General features: G+C 60.8%; 1 long non-coding RNA gene across 1 annotated transcript; it reads left to right on the forward strand.

Moving 5' to 3' along the window:
• Positions 1 to 3,128: 3,128 nt before the first annotated feature.
• Positions 3,129 to 3,592, forward strand: LOC139826132 (uncharacterized). The gene is made up of 3 exons (XR_011736167.1): positions 3,129 to 3,262; positions 3,355 to 3,414; positions 3,544 to 3,592. It is a non-coding gene; the product is annotated as an uncharacterized lncRNA (long non-coding RNA).
• The last annotated feature ends 17,323 nt before the right edge of the window (positions 3,593 to 20,915 follow it).

Consider the following 20,915-nt stretch of genomic DNA (forward strand, 5'->3'; position numbering starts at 1 on the left):
GAAGGCACATCAGGGATAAGAGGGTCATTAGGGGCAGTCAGCATGGCTTTACCAAGGGTAAGTCATGCTTGACCAACCTCATAGCCTTTTATGAGAATGTGACAAGGTGGATGGATGATGGCAGAGCGGTGGATGTGGTCTGCCTTGACTTCAGTAAAGCCTTTGACACAGTCCCTCACAGCATCCTCACAGCTAAATTGAGGAGGTGTGGTCTGGACAATAGAGTAGTGAGGTGGGTTGCAAACTGGCTTAAAGAGAGAAGCCAGAGAGTGGTGGTCAATGGTGCGGAGTCCAGTTGGAGGCCAGTATCTAGTGGAGTGCCTCAGGGGTCAGTACTGGGGCCAATATTATTCAATATATTCATTAATGATTTAGACGAGGGAATTGAGTGTACGATCAGCAAGTTTGCTGATGACACTAAGCTGGGAGGAGTGGCTGACACGCCAGAAGGCTGTGCCGCCATCCAGCGGGACCTGGACAGGCTGGAGAGTTGGGTGGGGGATAATCTGATGGAATTTAACAAGGGAAAGTGTAGAGTCCTGCATCTGGGCAGGAACAACCCCAAGTTCCAGTATAGGTTGGGGGATGACCTATTAGAGAGCAGTGTAGGGGAAAGGGACCTGGGGGTCCTGGTGGACAACAGGATGACCATGAGCCAGCACTGTGCCCTTGTGGCCAGGAAGGCCAATGGTACCTGGGGTGTATTAGAGGAGGGGTGGTCAGTAGGTCAGAGAGGTCCTCCATCCTCTCTACTCCACCCTGGTTAGACCACACCTGGAATATTGTGTCCAGTTCTGGGCCCCTCAGTTCCAGAAGGACAGGGAACTGCTGGAGAGGGTCCAGCGTAGGGCAACAAAGATGATTAAGGGAGTGGAGCATCTCCCTTATGAAGAAAGGCTGAGGGAGCTGGGGCTCTTTAGTTTGGAGAAGAGGAGACTGAGGGGTGACCTTATTAATGTTTATAAATATATAAAGGGTGAGTGCCATGAGGATGGAGTCAGGCTCTTCTCAGTGGCAAACAATGATAGGACAAGGGGCAATGGGATCAAGCTGGAACACAAGAGGTTCCACTTAAATTTGAGAAAGAACTTCTTCTCAGTGAGGGTAACAGAGCACTGGAACAGGCTACCCAGGGAGGTTGTGGAGTCTCCTTCCCTGGAGACATTCAAAGCCCGCCTGGACACCTTCCTGTGCGACCTCACCTAGGCGTTCCTGCTCCAGCAGGGGGATTGGACTGGATGATCTTTTGAGGTCCCTTCCAATCCCAAACATACTGTGATACTGTGATACTGTGACCCATTGATCCCCATTGACCCCATTGACCCCCATTGACCCCATTGACTCCCATTGACCCATTGATCCCCATTGACCCATTGACCCCATTGCCCCATTGATCCCATTGACCCCGCTGACTCCCATTGACCCCCATTGACCCCATTGATCCCCATTGACCCCATTGACCCCCATTGATCCCATTGACCCATTGACCCCATTGACCCCCATTGACCCCCATTGACCCCCATTGACCCCCATTGACCCATTGACCCCATTGACCCCATTGACCCCATTGACCCATTGACTCCCATTGACCCCCATTGACCCCGTTGACTCATTGATCCCCATTGCCCCCCATTGCCCCCCATTGATCCTCATTGATCCCCATTGCCCCCCATTGATCCCCATTGCCCCCATTGCCCCCCATTGATCCCCATTGCCCCCATTGACTCCCATTGCCCCCCATTGCCCCCATTGTCCCATTTCAGGTAAAAGAGGACATAAACAAGAGAGAAAAAACAAAACACAACACATTTGGGTACTCCTGGGTCCTTTGGGGCACTCCTGGGTCCTTTGGGGCACTCCTGGGTCCCTCCTGAACTCCTGGGTCCTTTGGGGCACTCCTGGGTCCCTCCTGAACTCCTGGGTCCTTTGGGGTACTCCTGGGTCCCTTGGGGTACTCCTGGGTCCCTCCTGAACTCCCCATAGACCCCCATAATTTCCCCCTTAGAGACCCAGGAGTGCCCCATAGTGACCCATAAGTGACTCATGGAGCCCCCTAAGTGCGTTCGGGTCCCCTCGGGTCCCTTCAGGTGAGTTCGGGCCCCACTCGGGTCCCTTCGGGTCCCTTCGGGTGTGTTCGGGTCCCCTCGGGTCCCTTCGGGTGCGTTCGGGTCCCTTCGGGTGCGTTCGGGTGCGTTCGGGCCCCACTCGGGTCCCTTCGGGTGCGTTCGGGTCCCTTCGGGTGCCTTAGGGTCCCCTCGGGTGCGTTCGGGCCCCACTCGGGTCCCTTCGGGTGCGTTTGGGTCCCTTCGGGTGCGTTCGGGTCCCTTCGGGTGCGTTCGGGCCCCACTCGGGTCCCTTCGGGTGCCTTAGGGTCCCCTCGGGTGCGTTCGGGCCCCACTCGGGTCCCTTCGGGTGCGTTCGGGTCCCTTCGGGTGCGTTCGGGTCCGTTCGGCTCCCTTCGTGTATCTTCGGCTCCTCTCGGAGCCGCCTCTGCGCACGCCACGCACAGTGGGCGTGGCCACGCACCCCCCCGCCGCTTCCCATTGGCCGCCTCCTGAGGAAGGGGGCGTGGCCTCGCTCGCAGCCGCCGCCGCGGCGGGAAACGATCGTGAGGCGGAAAAAGGGGGAGAAAGTGGGGGGGGGGGGGGGGGGGGGCGGGGAGGAAGAGGAGGGGCCGGGGGGGGAGCGGAACACGGGTTTTGGGGTAAAAAGGGGGGGATTTGGGAGTTTGGCGCCTTTTGGGGCACTTTCGGGTGGGTTCGGGTCCCTTCGGGGAGACTTCGGGCCCCTTCGGGTGGGTGCGGGTCCACTCGGGTGGGTTCGGGCTCCTTCGGGTGGGTTCGGGCCCCTTCGGGTGGGTTCGGGTCCACTCGGGTGGGTTCGGGTCCCTTCGGGTGGGTTCGGGTCCACTCGGGTGGGTTCGGGTCCACTCGGGTGGGTTCGGGTCCCTTCGGGTGCGTTCGGCTCCACTCGGACCCCTTCGGGAAGACTTCGGGTGCGTTCGGCCCCGGCCGGGACTCGGGCGCCGTTCGGCTCCGCTCGGGTGCCGTTCGGCTCCGCTCGGGCGCCGCTCGGCTCCGCTCGGGCCCATTCGGCTCCGCTCGGGCGCCGTTCGGCTCCGCTCGGGCCCATTCGGCTCCGCTCGGGCCCATTCGGCTCCGCTCGGCTCTTTCCGTCTCCGCTCGTTTTCCCGCGCTTTCCCTCAGAGCGCGAAACGAAGCGCGGGGACCCCCGGGGCCGCTTTTTTCGCGCTTTTCCCGAGGTGACAACAGCGGGGGCTTTGGGGACACAGCTCGGGGAGCCTCAGCGGGAGGGTTTTGGGTTGAAAAAGCGCTATTTTGGGTCAATTTTGAGGTGGTTTGTGGCCCTCCCGGCGGGGCAAGATGGCGGCTGCGGACATCGAGGGGCTGCTGGGTGAGTAATGAGGGGGAATTAGGGGTGATTAGCGCGAATTAGGGGGTAATTAGGGGGCAGCGGGGATATGGGGGGGTGGGGGGGGTGTTAATTAGCGCTGCTGAGGGTGTTAATTGTTAATGAATGCAGAGGAGGAGCCGTTGCAGGAGCTGCACCCCGGGCTGGCCCCACTGAGGGGGATTGGGGGGGTGGGAGCGGAGCTGGAGAGGGAGGTGAGACAGGTAAGGGGGCATTGGGGACAATGGGGACAGAGAGAGAGAGTGTGTGCGGATCAGCAGTGATCACCCCAAACCTGCCCCGCAGACACGGCACCCAAAATCCTGCACCCCAAAATACTCTTCCCAAACCTGCACCCCAGATCCTGACCCCAAGCCCTGCACCAAAACCCTGCCCCTCAATCCTGCATCCCCAAATCCTCCACCCCCGATCCTGTCTTCCCAAACCCTGCACCCCAGATCCTGCACCCCCAAATTCGGCCCTACCAAACTCTGCACCCCTAAACCCTACAACTGAAACCTTGCACCCCCTAATCCTGCCCTCCCTACCTTCCTGAACCCCGAAACCTGCACCCCAAACCCTGCATTCCCAAATCTTTCCGTCCTATACCCTCCACCCCTAAACCCTGCCCCCAAACCCTGCACCCCAAAGAATTCCCTCCCAAACCTTGCACCTCCAAATCCTGCACCTCAAAGGCCTGGAAACCCAAGCCCTTCAACCCCATCCCTGCAACACCAAATCCTGTACCCCAAACCCAGCACCCCAGAATCCTGCACGCCAAATCCTGCCTACCAAACCTTTCACTGCAAACCCCTGCACCCCAAGATTGTGCTGCCCTAAACACTGAACCCCCAAATCCTGCAGCCCCAGATCCTTGCCTCCCAAGACTCTGCACCCCCAAATCCTGCACCCAAATCTCTCACCCCCACCACCCTGCACTCCCAACCCCTGCACCCCAAAACTCCACACCTTCAAATCCTGAACCCTGAAACCCCGCACCCCCAAATCCTATGCCCCAGTCCTGTGCACCCCACACTCTGCAACCTTAAATTTCCCCCCAAGCCCCTGCACCCCAAACGCTGCACTCTTAGACCTGACTTCTAAACCCCAAGGGCCCATTGTGACATCCCAGAACCTCCTATTGTCCCCAGGGCCCATTGTGACATTCAGGGGACTCCTCTTTGTCCCCAGGGCCCATTGTGACATCCTGGGGACCCCCCCTTGTCACTGGGGCCCATTGTGACGTCCCAGCATCCCTCCTTGTCCCCAGGGCCCATTGTGACGTCTTAGGACCCCCCATTGTCCCCAGGGCCCATTGTGACATTCAGGGCACCCCCTTGTCCCCAGGGCCCATTGTGACATTCCGGGGACGCCTCTTTGTCCCCAGGGCACATTGTGACATCCTGGGGACCCCCCCTTGTCACTGGGGCCCATTGTGACGTCCCAGGATCCCCCATTGTCCCCAGGGCCCATTGTGACATTCAGGGGACCCCTCTTTGTCCCCAGGGCCCATTGTGACATTCCGGGGACGCCTCTTTGTCCCCACGGCCAATTGTGACATCCTGGGGATACCTCCTTGTCCCCAGGGCCCATTGTGACGTCCCAGGACCCCCCAATTTCCCCAGGACCCATTGTGACATTCAGGGGGCCCCTTTGTCACTGGGGCCCATTGTGACATCCCAGGACCCCACATTGTCCCCAGGACACATTGTGACATCGTGGGGACCCCACTTGTCCCCAGGACCCATTGTGACACTATGGGGTCCCCCCCTTGTTCCCAGGGCCCATTCTGACACCGTGGGTACCACCCTTGTCCGCAGGGCTCATTGAGACATCCCAGGACCCCCCTTTGTCCCCAGAGCCCATTGTGACATCCTGGGGATCCCTCCTTGTCCCCAGGGCCCATTGTGACGTCCCAGGACCCCCCATTGTCCCCAGGGCCTATTGTGACATCCTCTGCACCCCCTTGTCCCCAGGGGCCATTATGACATTCAGGGGACACCTCTTTGTCCCCAGGGCCCATTGTGACATTCTGGGGACCCCCTCTTGTCCCCAGGGCCCATTGTGACGTCCCAGGACCCCCCATTGTCCCCAGGGCCCATTGTGACATCCTGGGGATCCCTCCTTGTCCCCAGGGCCCATTGTGACGTCCCAGGACCCCCCACTGTCCTCAGGGCCCATTGTGACATTCAGGGCACCCCCTTTGTCACTGGGGCCCATTGTGACATCCCAGGACCCCACATTGTCCCCAGAGCCCATTGTGACATCCTGGAGACACCCTTTGTCCCCAGGACCCATTGTGACGTCCCAGGACCCCCCATTGTCCCCAGGGTTCATTCTTACATCCTGGGGACCCCCTTGTCCCCAGGGCCCATTGTGACACCATGGGGACCCTCCTTGTCACTGGGGACCCATTGTGACACCATGGAGACCCCTCCTTGCCTCAGGGCCCATTGTGACATCCTGGGCATCCCCCTTTGTCACCCGGGACCATTGTAACACCGTGGGGACCCCCTTTGTCCCTAGGTCCTATTGTTACGTCCCAGGACCCCCCGTTGTTCCCAGGGCCCATTGTGACACCTTGGGGACCCCCTTGTCACTGGGGACCCATTGTGACACCATGGGGACCACCCCTTGTCCTCAGGGCCTATTGTGAACATCCTGGGGAACCTCCATTGTCCCCAGAGCCCATTGTGAGTTCCTGGGGACCCCCTTGTCCCCAGGTCCCATTGTGACATCCTGGGGAGTCTCTTTGTCCCCAGGGCCCATTGTGACATCCTGGGGACCCCCTTTGTCCCCAGGGCCCATGGTGACATCCTGGGGACCTCCTTGTCCGCAGGACCCATCCTGGCACCGTGGGGACCTCCCTTGTCACTGGGGACCCTTTGTGACACCATGGGTATCTCCCATTGTCCTCAGGGCCCATTGAGACATCCTGGGGACCCCCTTTGTCACTGGGGACCCGTTGTGACATCCCAGGAACCCCATTGTCCCAAGGGCCCATTGTGACATCCTAGGGACCTCCCTTTGTCCCCAGGGCTCATTGTGGCACCATGGGGACCCCCTTTGCACTGTGTCACATTGTGATATCCAAGAACCCCACTTTGTCCCCAAGGCCCATTTTGACATCCTGGGGACCCCCTTTCTCCCCAGGGCCCATTGTGACCTTCAGGGGACACCCCCCTTGTCCCCAGGGCCCATTGTGACATCCACTGCACCCCCTTGTCCCCAGGGCCCATTGTGACATTCAGGGGACCCCTCTTTGTCCCCAGGGCCCATTGTGACATCCTGGGGACCCCCCCTTGTCACTGGGGCCCATTGTGACGTCCCAGGACCCCCCATTGTCCCCAGGGCCCATTGTGACATCCTGGGGATCCCTCCTTGTGTTCAGGGCCCATTGTGACGTCTTAGGACCCCCCATTGTCCCCAGGGCCCATTGTGACATTCAGGGGACGCCTCTTTGAAACCCAGGGCACATTGTGACATCCTGGGGACCCCCCCTTGTCCCCACAGCCCATTGTGACGTCCCAGGACCCCCCATTGTTCCCAGGGCCCATTGTGACATCCTGGGGATCCCTCCTTGTCCGCAGGGCCCATTGTGACGTCCCAGGACCCCCCATTGTCCCCAGGGCCCATTGTGACATCCTCTGCACCCTCTTGTCCCCAGGGCCCATTGTGACATTCAGGGGACCCCTGTTTGTTCCCAGGGCCCATTGTGACATCCTGGGGACCCCCTCTTGTCACTGGGGCCCATTGTGACGTCCCAGGACCCCCCATTGTCCCCAGGGCCCATTGTGACATTCAGGGGACCCCTCTTTGTCCCCAGGGCCCATTGTGAAGTCTAAGGACCCCCCATTGTCCCCAGGGCCCATTGTGACATCCTGGGGATCCCTCCTTGTCCCCACGGCCCATTGTGACATCCTGGGGATCCCTCCTTGTCCCCACAGCCCATTGTGACATCCAAGGGACCCCCTTTGTCCCCAGGGCCCATTGTGACGTCCTGGGGACCCCCCTTGTCCCCAGAGCCCATTGTGACATCCAGGGGACCCCCTCTTGTCCCCGGGGCCCATTGTGACGTCCCAGGACTCTCCATTGTCCCCAGGGCCCATTGTGACATCCTGGGGATTCCTCCTTGTCCCCAGGGCCCATTGTGACATCCTGGGGATCCCTCCTTGTCCCCAGGGCCCATTGTGACGTCCCAGGACCCCCCATTGTCCCCAGGACCCATTGTGACATTCAGGGGACCCCCTTTGTCACTGGGGCCCATTGTGACATCCCAGGACCCCACATTGTCCCCAGGGCCCATTGTGACATCCTGGGGACCCCACTTGTCCCCAGGACCCATTGTGACACTATGGGGACCCCCCCTTGTCCCCAGGGCCCATTGTGACGTCCTGGGGATCCCTCCTTGTCCGCAGGGCCCATTGTGACGTCCCAAGACCCCCCATTGTCCCCAGGGCCCATTGTGACATCCTCGGCACCCCCTTGTCCCCAGGGCCCATTGTAACATTCAGGGGACCCCTGTTTGTCCCCAGGGCCCATTGTGACATCCTGGGGACCCCCTCTTGTCACTGGGGCCCATTGTGACGTCCCAGGACCCCCCATTTTCCCCAGGGCCCATTGTGACATTCAGGGGACCCCTCTTTGTCCCCAGGGGCCATTGTGACGTCTAACGACCCCCCATTGTCCCCAGGGCCCATTGTGACATCCTGGGGATCCCTCCTTGTCCTCAGGGCCCATTGTGACATCCTCGGCACCCCCTTGTCCCTAGGGCCCATTGTGACATTCAGGGGACCCCTCTTTGTCCCCAGGGCCCATTGTGACATCCTGGGGACCCCCTCTTGTCCCCAGGGCCCATTGTGACGTCCCAGGACCCCCCATTGTCCCCAGGGCCCATTGTGACATCCTGGGGATCCCTCCTTGTCCCCAGGGCCCATTGTGACGTCCCAGGACCCCAGATTGTCCCCAGGGCCCATTGTGACATCCTGGGGACCCCCTTTGTCTCCAGGGCCCATTGTGACGTCCCAGGACCCCCCATTGTCCCCAGGGTCCATTGTTACATCCTGGGGACCCCCTTGTCCCCAGGACCCATCGTGACACCATGGGGACCCTCCTTGTCACTGGGGACCCATTCCGACACCCTGGGGAGCCCCCCTTGTCCTCATGGCCCATTGTGACATCCTGGGCATCCCCCTTTTTCCCCCTGGACCATTGTAACACCGTGGGGACCCCCTTTGTCCCCAGGGCCCATTGTGACACTGTGGGACCCCCCCTTTGTCCCCAGGGCCTATTATTCCGTCCCGGGACCCCCATTGTCCCCAGGGCCCATTGTGACACTTGGGGACCCCCCTTGTCACTGGGGACCCATTGTGACACCATGGGGACCACCCCTTGTCCTCAGGGCCTATTGTGAACATCCTGGGGAACCTCCCATTGTCCCCAGAGCCCACTGTGAGTCCTGGGGACCCCCTTGTCCCCAGGTCCCATTGTGACATCCTGGGGAGCCTCTTTGTCCCCAGGGCCCATTGTGACGTCCCAGGACCCCCCATTGTCCCCAGGGCCCATTGTGTCATCCTGGGGACCTCCTTGTCCCCAGGACCCATCGTGGCACCGTGGGGACCTCCCTTGTCACTGGGGACCCTTTGTGACACCATGGGGACCTCCCATTGTCCTCAGGGCCCATTGAGACATCCTGGGGACGCCCTTTGTCACTGGGGACCCATTGTGACATCCCAGGAACCCCATTGTGCCAAGAGCAGATTGTAACATCCTGGGGACCCCCTTTTTCTCCAGGACGCATTGTGACACCGTGCGGACCTCATTAGTCCCCAGGGCCCATTGTGACATTGTAGGGACCTCCCTTTGTCCCCAGGGCTCATTGTGACACCATGGGGACCCCCCCATGTCCTCAGGGTCCATTGTGACACCATGGTGACCCCCCCATGTCCTCAGGACTCATTGTCACATCCTGGGCACCCCCCATTGTCCCCAGGGCCCATTGTGACATCCCAGAACCTCCTATTGTCCCCAAGGCCCATTGTGACATCCTGGGGACCCCCATAGTCCCCAGTGCCCATTGTGACATTCCAGGACCCCCCATTGTCCCCAGGGCCCATTGTGACATTCAGGGGACCCCTCTTTGTCCTCAGGGCCGATTGTGACATCCTGGGGACCCCCCCTTGTCACTGGGGCCCATTGTGACGTCCCAGGACCCCCCATTGTCCCCAGGGCCCATTGTGACATCCTGGGGATCCCTCCTTGTCCCCAGGGCCCATTGTGACGTCCCAGTACCCCACATTGTACCCAGGACCCATTGTGACATTCAGGGGACCCCCTTTGTCACTGGGGCCCATTGTGACATCCCAGGACCCCACATTGTCCCCAGGACCTATTGTGACATCCTGGGGACCCCACTTGTCCCCAGGACCCATTGTGACACTATGGGGACCACCCCTTGTGCCCAGGGCCCATTGTGACACTGTGGGTACCATCCTTGTCCGCAGGGCTCATTGTGACATCCCAGGACCCCCATTGTCCCCAGGGCCCATTGTGACATTCAGGGGACCCCCCTTTGTCCCCAGGGCCCATTCTGATACCGTGGGGACCCCCTTTGTCCCCAGGGCATATTGTGACATCCTGGGGACGCCCTTTGTCTTCAGGACCCATTTTGACACCGTCGACACCCCCGTTTCTCCCCAGGGCCCATTGTGACATCCTGGGGACACTCCTTGTCCCCAGAGCCCATTGTGACATCCAGGGGACCCCCTTTCTCCCCAGGGCCCATTGTGCCATTGCAGTACCCCCCCTGGTCCCCACGGCCCATTGTGGCACCATGGGGACCCCCTTTTGTCACTGGGGCCCATTGTGACATCCCAGCACCCCACTTTGTCCCCAGGGCTTATTGTGACACCATGGGGACCTCCCTTGTCCCCAGGGCCCACTGTGACATCCCATGACCCCCATTTGTCCCCAGTGCTATTGTCAAATCCTGGGGACCCCCTTTGTCCCCAGGGACCATTGTGGCACCATGGGGAACCCCTTTGTCACTGGGGCCCATTGTGACATCCCAGGACCCCACATTGTCCCCAGGACCCATTGTGACATCCTGGGGACCCCACTTGTCCCCAGGACCCATTGTGACATCTTGCGGACCCCCCTTTGTCCCCAGGGCCCATTTTCACATTCAGGGGACCCACCATTGTCCCCAGGGCCCATTGTGACCTTCAAGGGACCCCCATTGTTCCCAGGGCCCATTGTGACGTCCTGGGGAGCCCCCTCTGCTCCCAAGGCTCATTGTGACTTTCAGGGGATCCCCCCATGTACCCAGGGCTGATTGTGACGTTGTAGGGCCCCTCTTTGTCCCCAGGGCCCATTGTGACATCCTGGGGAACCCCCTTGTTCCCCGGGCCCATTGTGATGTCCCGGGACCCCCCATTGTCCCCATGGCCCATTGTGACATCCTGGGGATCCCTCCTTGTCCCCAGGGCCCACTGTGACGTCCCAGGACCCCCCATTGTCCCCAGGGCCTATTGTGACATCCTCTGCACCCCCTTGTCCCCAGGGCCCATTGTGACATTCAGGGGACACCTCTTTGTCCCCAGGGCCCATTGTGACATCCTGGGGACCCCCTCTTGTCCCCAGGGCCCATTGTGACGTCCCAGGACCCCCCATTTTCCCCAAGGCTCATTGTGACTTTCAGGGGATCCCCCCATGTACCCAGGGCTGATTGTGACGTTGTAGGGCCCCTCTTTGTCCCCAGGGCCCATTGTGACATCCTGGGGAACCCCCTTGTTCCCCGGGCCCATTGTGACATCCCAGGACCCCACATTGTCCCCAGGGCCCATTGTGACATCCTGGGGACCCCTCTTTGTCCTAAGGACCCATTGTGACGTCCCAGGACCCTGCATTGTCCCCAGAGCCCATTGTGACATCCTGGAGACACCCTTTGTCCCCAGGACCCATTGTGACGTCCCAGGACCCCCCATTGTCCCCAGGGTTCATTCTTACATCCTGGGGACCCCCTTGTCCCCAGGACCCATCGTGACACCATGGGGACCCTCCTTGTCACTGGGGACCCATTGTGACACCATGGAGACCCCTCCTTGCCTCAGGGCCCATTGTGACATCCTGGGCATCCCCCTTTGTCACCCGGGACCATTGTAACACCGTGGGGACCCCCTTTGTCCCTAGGTCCTATTGTTACGTCCCAGGACCCCCCGTTGTTCCCAGGGCCCATTGTGACACCTTGGGGACCCCCTTGTCACTGGGGACCCATTGTGACACCATGGGGACCACCCCTTGTCCTCAGGGCCTATTGTGAACATCCTGGGGAACCTCCATTGTCCCCAGAGCCCATTGTGAGTTCCTGGGGACCCCCTTGTCCCCAGGTCCCATTGTGACATCCTGGGGAGTCTCTTTGTCCCCAGGGCCCATTGTGACATCCTGGGGACCCCCTTTGTCCCCAGGGCCCATGGTGACATCCTGGGGACCTCCTTGTCCGCAGGACCCATCCTGGCACCGTGGGGACCTCCCTTGTCACTGGGGACCCTTTGTGACACCATGAGGACCTCCCATTGTCCTCAGGGCCCATTGAGACATCCTGGGGACCCCCTTTGTCACTGGGGACCCGTTGTGACATCCCAGGAACCCCATTGTCCCAAGGGCCCATTGTGACATCCTAGGGACCTCCCTTTGTCCCCAGGGCTCATTGTGGCACCATGGGGACCCCCTTTGCACTGTGTCACATTGTGATATCCAAGAACCCCACTTTGTCCCCAAGGCCCATTTTGACATCCTGGGGACCCCCTTTCTCCCCAGGGCCCATTGTGACCTTCAGGGGACACCCCCCTTGTCCCCAGGGCCCATTGTGACTTCCCAGGACCCCCCATTGTCCCTAGAGCCCATTGTGACATTCAGGGGACCCCCTTTGTCACTGGGGCCCATTGTGACATCTCAGGACCCCACATTGTCCCCAGGGCCCATTGTGACATTCAGGGGACACCCCCCTTGTCCCCAGGGCCCATTGTGACGTCCCAGGATCCCCCATTGTCCCCAGGGCCCATTGCGACATTCAGGGGACCCCCTTTGTCACTGGGGCCCATTGTGACATCCCAGGACCCCACATTGTCCCCAGGGCCCATTGTGACATTCAGGGGTCCCCCCCTTGTCCCCAGGACCCATTGTGATGTCCCAGGACCCCTCATTGTCCCCACGGCCCATTGTGACATCCTGGGGACCCCCCTTTGTCACTGGGGCTCATTGAGACATCGTGGGGACCAACTTTGTCCCCAGGGCCCATTGTGACGTCCCAGGACCTCCCGTTGTCCCCAGTGTCCATTGTGACATCCGAGGAGCCCACTTTGTCCCCAGGACCCATTTTGATATTGAGGGGAACCACGTTTGTCCCCAGGGCCCATTGTGACACCATGGGGACCCCCCCTTGTCACTGGGGACCCATTGTGACACCATGGAGACCCCTGCTTGTCCTCAGGGTCCATTGTGACATCTTGGGCACCTCCCATTGTCCCCAGGACCCATTGTGACATCCTGGGGACCCCCTTGCTCCCAGGGCCCATTGTGGCACCATGTGGACATCCCCTTTGTCCCCAGGGCCCATTGTGACATTCCAAGACCCCCCATTGTCCCCAGGGCCCATTGTGACATCCAGTGCACCCCCTTGTCCCCAGGGCCCATTGTGACATTCAGGGGACCCCTCTTTGTCCCCAGGGCCCATTGTGACATCCTGGGGACCCCCCCTTGTCACTGGGGCACATTGTGAGGTCCCAGGACCCCCCATTGTCCCCAGGGCCCATTGTGACGTCCTGGGGATCCCTCCTTGTCCTCAGGGCCCATTGTGACGTCTTAGGCCCCCCCATTGTCCCCAGGGCCCATTGTGACATTCAGGGGACGCCTCTTTGAAACCCAGGGCACATTGTGACATCCTGGGGACCCCCCCTTGTCCCCACAGCCCATTGTGACGTCCCAGGACCCCCCATTGTTCCCAGGGCCCATTGTGACATCCTGGGGATCCCTCCTTGTCCCCAGGGCCCATTGTGACACTATGGGGACCCCCCCTTGTTCCCAGGGCCCATTGTGACATCCTGGGTACCACCCTTGTCCGCAGGGCTCATTGTGACGTCCCAGGACCCCCTATTGTCCCCAGGGCCCATTGTGACATCCTCTGCACCCCCTTGTCCCCAGGGCCCATTGTGACATTCAGGGGACCCCTCTTTGTCCCCAGGGCCCATTGTGAAGTCTAAGGACCCCCCATTGTCCCCAGGGCCCATTGTGACATCCTGGGGATCCCTCCTTGTCCCCACGGCCCATTGTGACATCCTGGGGACCCTCCTTGTCCCCAGAGCCCATTGTGACATGCAAGGGACCCCCTTTGTCTCCAGGGCCCATTGTGGCACCATGGGGACCCCCTTTGACACTGGGGCCCATTGTGACACCGTCGACACCCCCCTTTGTCCTCAGGGCCCATTGTGACGTCCTGGGGACCCCCCTTGTCCCCAGAGCCCATTGTGACATCCAGGGGACCCCCTCTTGTCCCCAGGGCCCATTGTGACGTCCCAGGACCCTCCATTGTCCCCAGGGCCCATTGTGACATCCTGTGGATTCCTCCTTGTCCTCAGGGCCCATTGTGACGTCCCAGGACCGCCCATTGTCCCCAGGGCCCATTGTGACATCCTGGGGATCCCTCCTTGTCCCCAGGGCCCATTGTGACGTCCCAGGACCCCCCATTGTCCCCAGGACCCATTGTGACATTCAGGGGACCCCCTTTGTCACTGGGGCCCATTGTGCCATCCCAGGACCCCACATTGTCCCTAGGGCCCATTGTGACATCCTGAGGACCCCACTTGTCCCCAGGACCCATTGTGACACTATGGGGACCCCCCCTTGTCCCCAGGGCCCATTGTGACGTCCTGGGTACCACCCTTGTCCGCAGGGCTCATTGTGACGTCTCACGACCCCCCATTGTCCCCAGGGCCCATTGTGACATCCTGGGGATCCCTCCTTGTCCGCAGGGCCCATTGTGACATTCAGGGGACCCCCCTTTGTCCCCAGGGCCCATTCTGATACCGTGGGGACCCCCTTTGTCCCCAGGGCATATTGTGACATCCTGGGGACGCCCTTTGTCTTCAGGACCCATTTTGACACCGTCGACACCCCCGTTTCTCCCCAGGGCCCATTGTGACATCCTGGGGACACTCCTTGTCCCCAGAGCCCATTGTGACATCCAGGGGACCCCCTTTCTCCCCAGGGCCCATTGTGCCATTGCAGTACTCCCCCTGGTCCCCACGGCCCATTGTGGCACCATGGGGACCCCCTTTTGTCACTGGGGCCCATTGTGACATCCCAGCACCCCACTTTGTCCCCAGGGCTTATTGTGACACCATGGGGACCTCCCTTGTCCCCAGGGCCCACTGTGACATCCCATGACCCCCATTTGTCCCCAGTGCTATTGTCAAATCCTGGGGACCCCCTTTGTCCCCAGGGACCATTGTGGCACCATGGGGAACCCCTTTGTCACTGGGGCCCATTGTGACATCCCAGGACCCCACATTGTCCCCAGGACCCATTGTGACATCCTGGGGACCCCACTTGTCCCCAGGACCCATTGTGACATCTTGCGGACCCCCCTTTGTCCCCAGGGCCCATTTTCACATTCAGGGGACCCACCATTGTCCCCAGGGCCCATTGTGACCTTCAAGGGACCCCCATTGTTCCCAGGGCCCATTGTGACGTCCTGGGGAGCCCCCTCTGCTCCCAAGGCTCATTGTGACTTTCAGGGGATCCCCCCATGTACCCAGGGCTGATTGTGACGTTGTAGGGCCCCTCTTTGTCCCCAGGGCCCATTGTGACATCCTGGGGAACCCCCTTGTTCCCCGGGCCCATTGTGATGTCCCGGGACCCCCCATTGTCCCCATGGCCCATTGTGACATCCTGGGGATCCCTCCTTGTCCCCAGGGCCCACTGTGACGTCCCAGGACCCCCCATTGTCCCCAGGGCCTATTGTGACATCCTCTGCACCCCCTTGTCCCCAGGGCCCATTGTGACATTCAGGGGACACCTCTTTGTCCCCAGGGCCCATTGTGACATCCTGGGGACCCCCTCTTGTCCCCAGGGCCCATTGTGACATCCCAGGACCCCCCATTTTCCCCAAGGCTCATTGTGACTTTCAGGGGATCCCCCCATGTACCCAGGGCTGATTGTGACGTTGTAGGGCCCCTCTTTGTCCCCAGGGCCCATTGTGACATCCTGGGGAACCCCCTTGTTCCCCGGGCCCATTGTGACATCCCAGGACCCCACATTGTCCCCAGGGCCCATTGTGACATCCTGGGGACCCCTCTTTGTCCTAAGGACCCATTGTGACGTCCCAGGACCCTGCATTGTCCCCAGAGCCCATTGTGACATCCTGGAGACACCCTTTGTCCCCAGGACCCATTGTGACGTCCCAGGACCCCCCATTGTCCCCAGGGTTCATTCTTACATCCTGGGGACCCCCTTGTCCCCAGGACCCATCGTGACACCATGGGGACCCTCCTTGTCACTGGGGACCCATTGTGACACCATGGAGACCCCTCCTTGCCTCAGGGCCCATTGTGACATCCTGGGCATCCCCCTTTGTCACCCGGGACCATTGTAACACCGTGGGGACCCCCTTTGTCCCTAGGGCCTATTGTTACGTCCCAGGACCCCCCGTTGTTCCCAGGGCCCATTGTGACACCTTGGGGACCCCCTTGTCACTGGGGACCCATTGTGACACCATGGGGACCACCCCTTGTCCTCAGGGCCTATTGTGAACATCCTGGGGAACCTCCATTGTCCCCAGAGCCCATTGTGAGTTCCTGGGGACCCCCTTGTCCCCAGGTCCCATTGTGACATCCTGGGGAGTCTCTTTGTCCCCAGGGCCCATTGTGACATCCTGGGGACCCCCTTTGTCCCCAGGGCCCATGGTGACATCCTGGGGACCTCCTTGTCCGCAGGACCCATCCTGGCACCGTGGGGACCTCCCTTGTCACTGGGGACCCTTTGTGACACCATGAGGACCTCCCATTGTCCTCAGGGCCCATTGAGACATCCTGGGGACCCCCTTTGTCACTGGGGACCCGTTGTGACATCCCAGGAACCCCATTGTCCCAAGGGCCCATTGTGACATCCTAGGGACCTCCCTTTGTCCCCAGGGCTCATTGTGGCACCATGGGGACCCCCTTTGCACTGTGTCACATTGTGATATCCAAGAACCCCACTTTGTCCCCAAGGCCCATTTTGACATCCTGGGGACCCCCTTTCTCCCCAGGGCCCATTGTGACCTTCAGGGGACACCCCCCTTGTCCCCAGGGCCCATTGTGACTTCCCAGGACCCCCCATTGTCCCTAGAGCCCATTGTGACATTCAGGGGACCCCCTTTGTCACTGGGGCCCATTGTGACATCTCAGGACCCCACATTGTCCCCAGGGCCCATTGTGACATTCAGGGGACACCCCCCTTGTCCCCAGGGCCCATTGTGACGTCCCAGGATCCCCCATTGTCCCCAGGGCCCATTGCGACATTCAGGGGACCCCCTTTGTCACTGGGGCCCATTGTGACATCCCAGGACCCCACATTGTCCCCAGGGCCCATTGTGACATTCAGGGGTCCCCCCCTTGTCCCCAGGACCCATTGTGATGTCCCAGGACCCCTCATTGTCCCCACGGCCCATTGTGACATCCTGGGGACCCCCCTTTGTCACTGGGGCTCATTGAGACATCGTGGGGACCAACTTTGTCCCCAGGGCCCATTGTGACGTCCCAGGACCTCCCGTTGTCCCCAGTGTCCATTGTGACATCCGAGGAGCCCACTTTGTCCCCAGGACCCATTTTGATATTGAGGGGAACCACGTTTGTCCCCAGGGCCCATTGTGACACCATGGGGACCCCCCCTTGTCACTGGGGACCCATTGTGACACCATGGAGACCCCTGCTTGTCCTCAGGGTCCATTGTGACATCTTGGGCACCTCCCATTGTCCCCAGGACCCATTGTGACATCCTGGGGACCCCCTTGCTCCCAGGGCCCATTGTGGCACCATGTGGACATCCCCTTTGTCCCCAGGGCCCATTGTGACATTCCAAGACCCCCCATTGTCCCCAGGGCCCATTGTGACATCCAGTGCACCCCCTTGTCCCCAGGGCCCATTGTGACATTCAGGGGACCCCTCTTTGTCCCCAGGGCCCATTGTGACATCCTGGGGACCCCCCCTTGTCACTGGGGCACATTGTGAGGTCCCAGGACCCCCCATTGTCCCCAGGGCCCATTGTGACGTCCTGGGGATCCCTCCTTGTCCTCAGGGCCCATTGTGACGTCTTAGGCCCCCCCATTGTCCCCAGGGCCCATTGTGACATTCAGGGGACGCCTCTTTGAAACCCAGGGCACATTGTGACATCCTGGGGACCCCCCCTTGTCCCCACAGCCCATTGTGACGTCCCAGGACCCCCCATTGTTCCCAGGGCCCATTGTGACATCCTGGGGATCCCTCCTTGTCCCCAGGGCCCATTGTGACACTATGGGGACCCCCCCTTGTTCCCAGGGCCCATTGTGACATCCTGGGTACCACCCTTGTCCGCAGGGCTCATTGTGACGTCCCAGGACCCCCTATTGTCCCCAGGGCCCATTGTGACATCCTCTGCACCCCCTTGTCCCCAGGGCCCATTGTGACATTCAGGGGACCCCTCTTTGTCCCCAGGGCCCATTGTGAAGTCTAAGGACCCCCCATTGTCCCCAGGGCCCATTGTGACATCCTGGGGATCCCTCCTTGTCCCCACGGCCCATTGTGACATCCTGGGGACCCTCCTTGTCCCCAGAGCCCATTGTGACATGCAAGGGACCCCCTTTGTCTCCAGGGCCCATTGTGGCACCATGGGGACCCCCTTTGACACTGGGGCCCATTGTGACACCGTCGACACCCCCCTTTGTCCCCAGGGCCCATTGTGACGTCCTGGGGACCCCCCTTGTCCCCAGAGCCCATTGTGACATCCAGGGGACCCCCTCTTGTCCCCAGGGCCCATTGTGACGTCCCAGGACCCTCCATTGTCCCCAGGGCCCATTGTGACATCCTGTGGATTCCTCCTTGTCCTCAGGGCCCATTGTGACGTCCCAGGACCGCCCATTGTCCCCAGGGCCCATTGTGACATCCTGGGGATCCCTCCTTGTCCCCAGGGCCCATTGTGACGTCCCAGGACCCCCCATTGTCCCCAGGACCCATTGTGACATTCAGGGGACCCCCTTTGTCACTGGGGCCCATTGTGCCATCCCAGGACCCCACATTGTCCCTAGGGCCCATTGTGACATGCTGAGGACCCCACTTGTCCCCAGGACCCATTGTGACACTATGGGGACCCCCCCTTGTCCCCAGGGCCCATTGTGACGTCCTGGGTACCACCCTTGTCCGCAGGGCTCATTGTGACGTCTCACGACCCCCCATTGTCCCCAGGGCCCATTGTGACATCCTGGGGATCCCTCCTTGTCCGCAGGGCCCATTGTGACATTCAGGGGACCCCCCTTTGTCCCCAGGGCCCATTCTGATACCGTGGGGACCCCCTTTGTCCCCAGGCCCCATTGTGACATGCTGGGGACGCTCTTTGTCCACAGGGCCCATTGTGACATCCTGGGGACCCTCCTTGTCCCCAGAGCCCATTGTGACATCCTGGGGACCCCCTTTGTCCCCAGGGCCCATTGTGGCACCATGAGGACCCTCTTTGTCACTGGGGCCCATTGTGACATCCCATGACCCCCCTTTGTCCCCAGTGCTATTGTGAAATCCTGGGGACCCCTTTTGTCCCCAGGGCCCATTGTCACACCATGGAGAACCCCTTTGTCACTGGGGGCCATTGTGACATCCTGGGGATCCTCCTTGTCCCCAGAGCCCATTGTGAAATCCCAGGACCACACTTTGTCCCCAGGGCTTATTGTGACACCATGGGGATCTCCCTTGTCCCCAGGGCCCATTGTGACATCCCATGACCCCCCTTTGTCCCCAGTGCTATTGTGAAATCCTGGGGACCCCACTTGTCCCCAGGACCCATTGTGACACTATGGGGACCCCCGCTTGTGCCCAGGGCCCATTGTGACACCGTGGGTACCACCCTTGTCCGCAGGGCTCATTGTGACATCCCAGGACCCCCCTGTGTCCCCAGGGCCCATTCTGATACCGTGGGGATCCCCTTTGTCCCCAGAGTCCATTGTGACATCCAGGAGACTCCCTTTGTCCCCAGGGCCCATTGTGACATCACAGGACCCCCCTGGGCTCCAGGGCGCATTTTGACATCCTGGGGATGCCCCCTTGTCAACAGGGCCCATTGTGACGTCCCAGGACCCCCCATTGTGTCCAGGGCCCATTGTGACATCCTGGGGATCCCTGCTTGGCCCCAGGGCCCATTGTGACGTCTTAGGACCCCCCGTTGTCCCCAGGGCCCATTGTGACATCCTGGGGACCCCCCCTTGTCCCCAGGGCCCATTGTGACATCCTGGGGATCCCTCCTTGTCCCCAGGGCCCACTGTGACGTCCCAGGACCCCCCACTGTCCTCAGGACCCATTGTAACATTCAGGGGACCCCCTTTGTCACTGGGGCACATTGTGACATCCCAGGACACCACATTGTCCCCAGGGCCCATTGTGACATCCTGGGGACCCCATTTTCCCCAGGACCCATTGTGACACTATGGGTACCCCTCCTTGTTCCCAGGGCCCATTGTGACATCCTGGAGACCCGCCCTTGTCCCCAGGGCCAATTGTGACGTCCCAGGACCCCCCATTGTTCCCAGGGCCCATTGTGATGTCCTTGGGAGCCCCCTCTCTTCCCAGGGCTCATTGTGACTCTCAGGGGACCCCACCTTGTCCCCAGGACTGATTGTGACGTCCTAGGGCCCCTCTGTGTCCCCAGGGCCCATTGTGACGTCCCAGGACCCCCATTGTCCCCAGGGCCCATTGTGACATCCTCGGCACCCCCTTGTCCCCAGGGCCCATTGTGACATTCAGGGGACCCCTCTTTGTCCCCAGGGCCCATTGTGACATCCTGGGGACCCCCTCTTGTCCCCAGGGCCCATTGTGACGTCCCAGGACCCCCCATTGTCCCCAGGGCCCATTGTGACATCCTGGGGATCCCTCCTTGTCCCCAGGGCCCATTGTGACGTCCCAGGACCCCCCATTGTCCCCAGGGCCCATTGTGACATTCAGGGGACCCCCTTTGTCACTGGGGCCCATTGTGACATCCCAGGACCCCCCTTTGTCCCCAGGGCCCATTGTGACATCCTGGGGATCCACATGTCACTGGGGCCCATTGTGACGTCCCAGGACCCCGCATTGTCCCCAGAGCCCATTGTGACATCCTGGCGACCACCTTTTGTCTCCAGGGCCCATTGTGACGTCACAGTGCCCCCCATTGTCCCCAGGGTCCATTGTTACATCCTGGGCACCCCCTTGTCACTGGGACCCATTGTGACACCATGGGGATCCCCCCTTGTC

The sequence above is a fragment of the Patagioenas fasciata genome, chromosome 35, assembly GCF_037038585.1.
Source record: "Patagioenas fasciata isolate bPatFas1 chromosome 35, bPatFas1.hap1, whole genome shotgun sequence".
NCBI lineage: Eukaryota > Metazoa > Chordata > Aves > Columbiformes > Columbidae > Patagioenas > Patagioenas fasciata.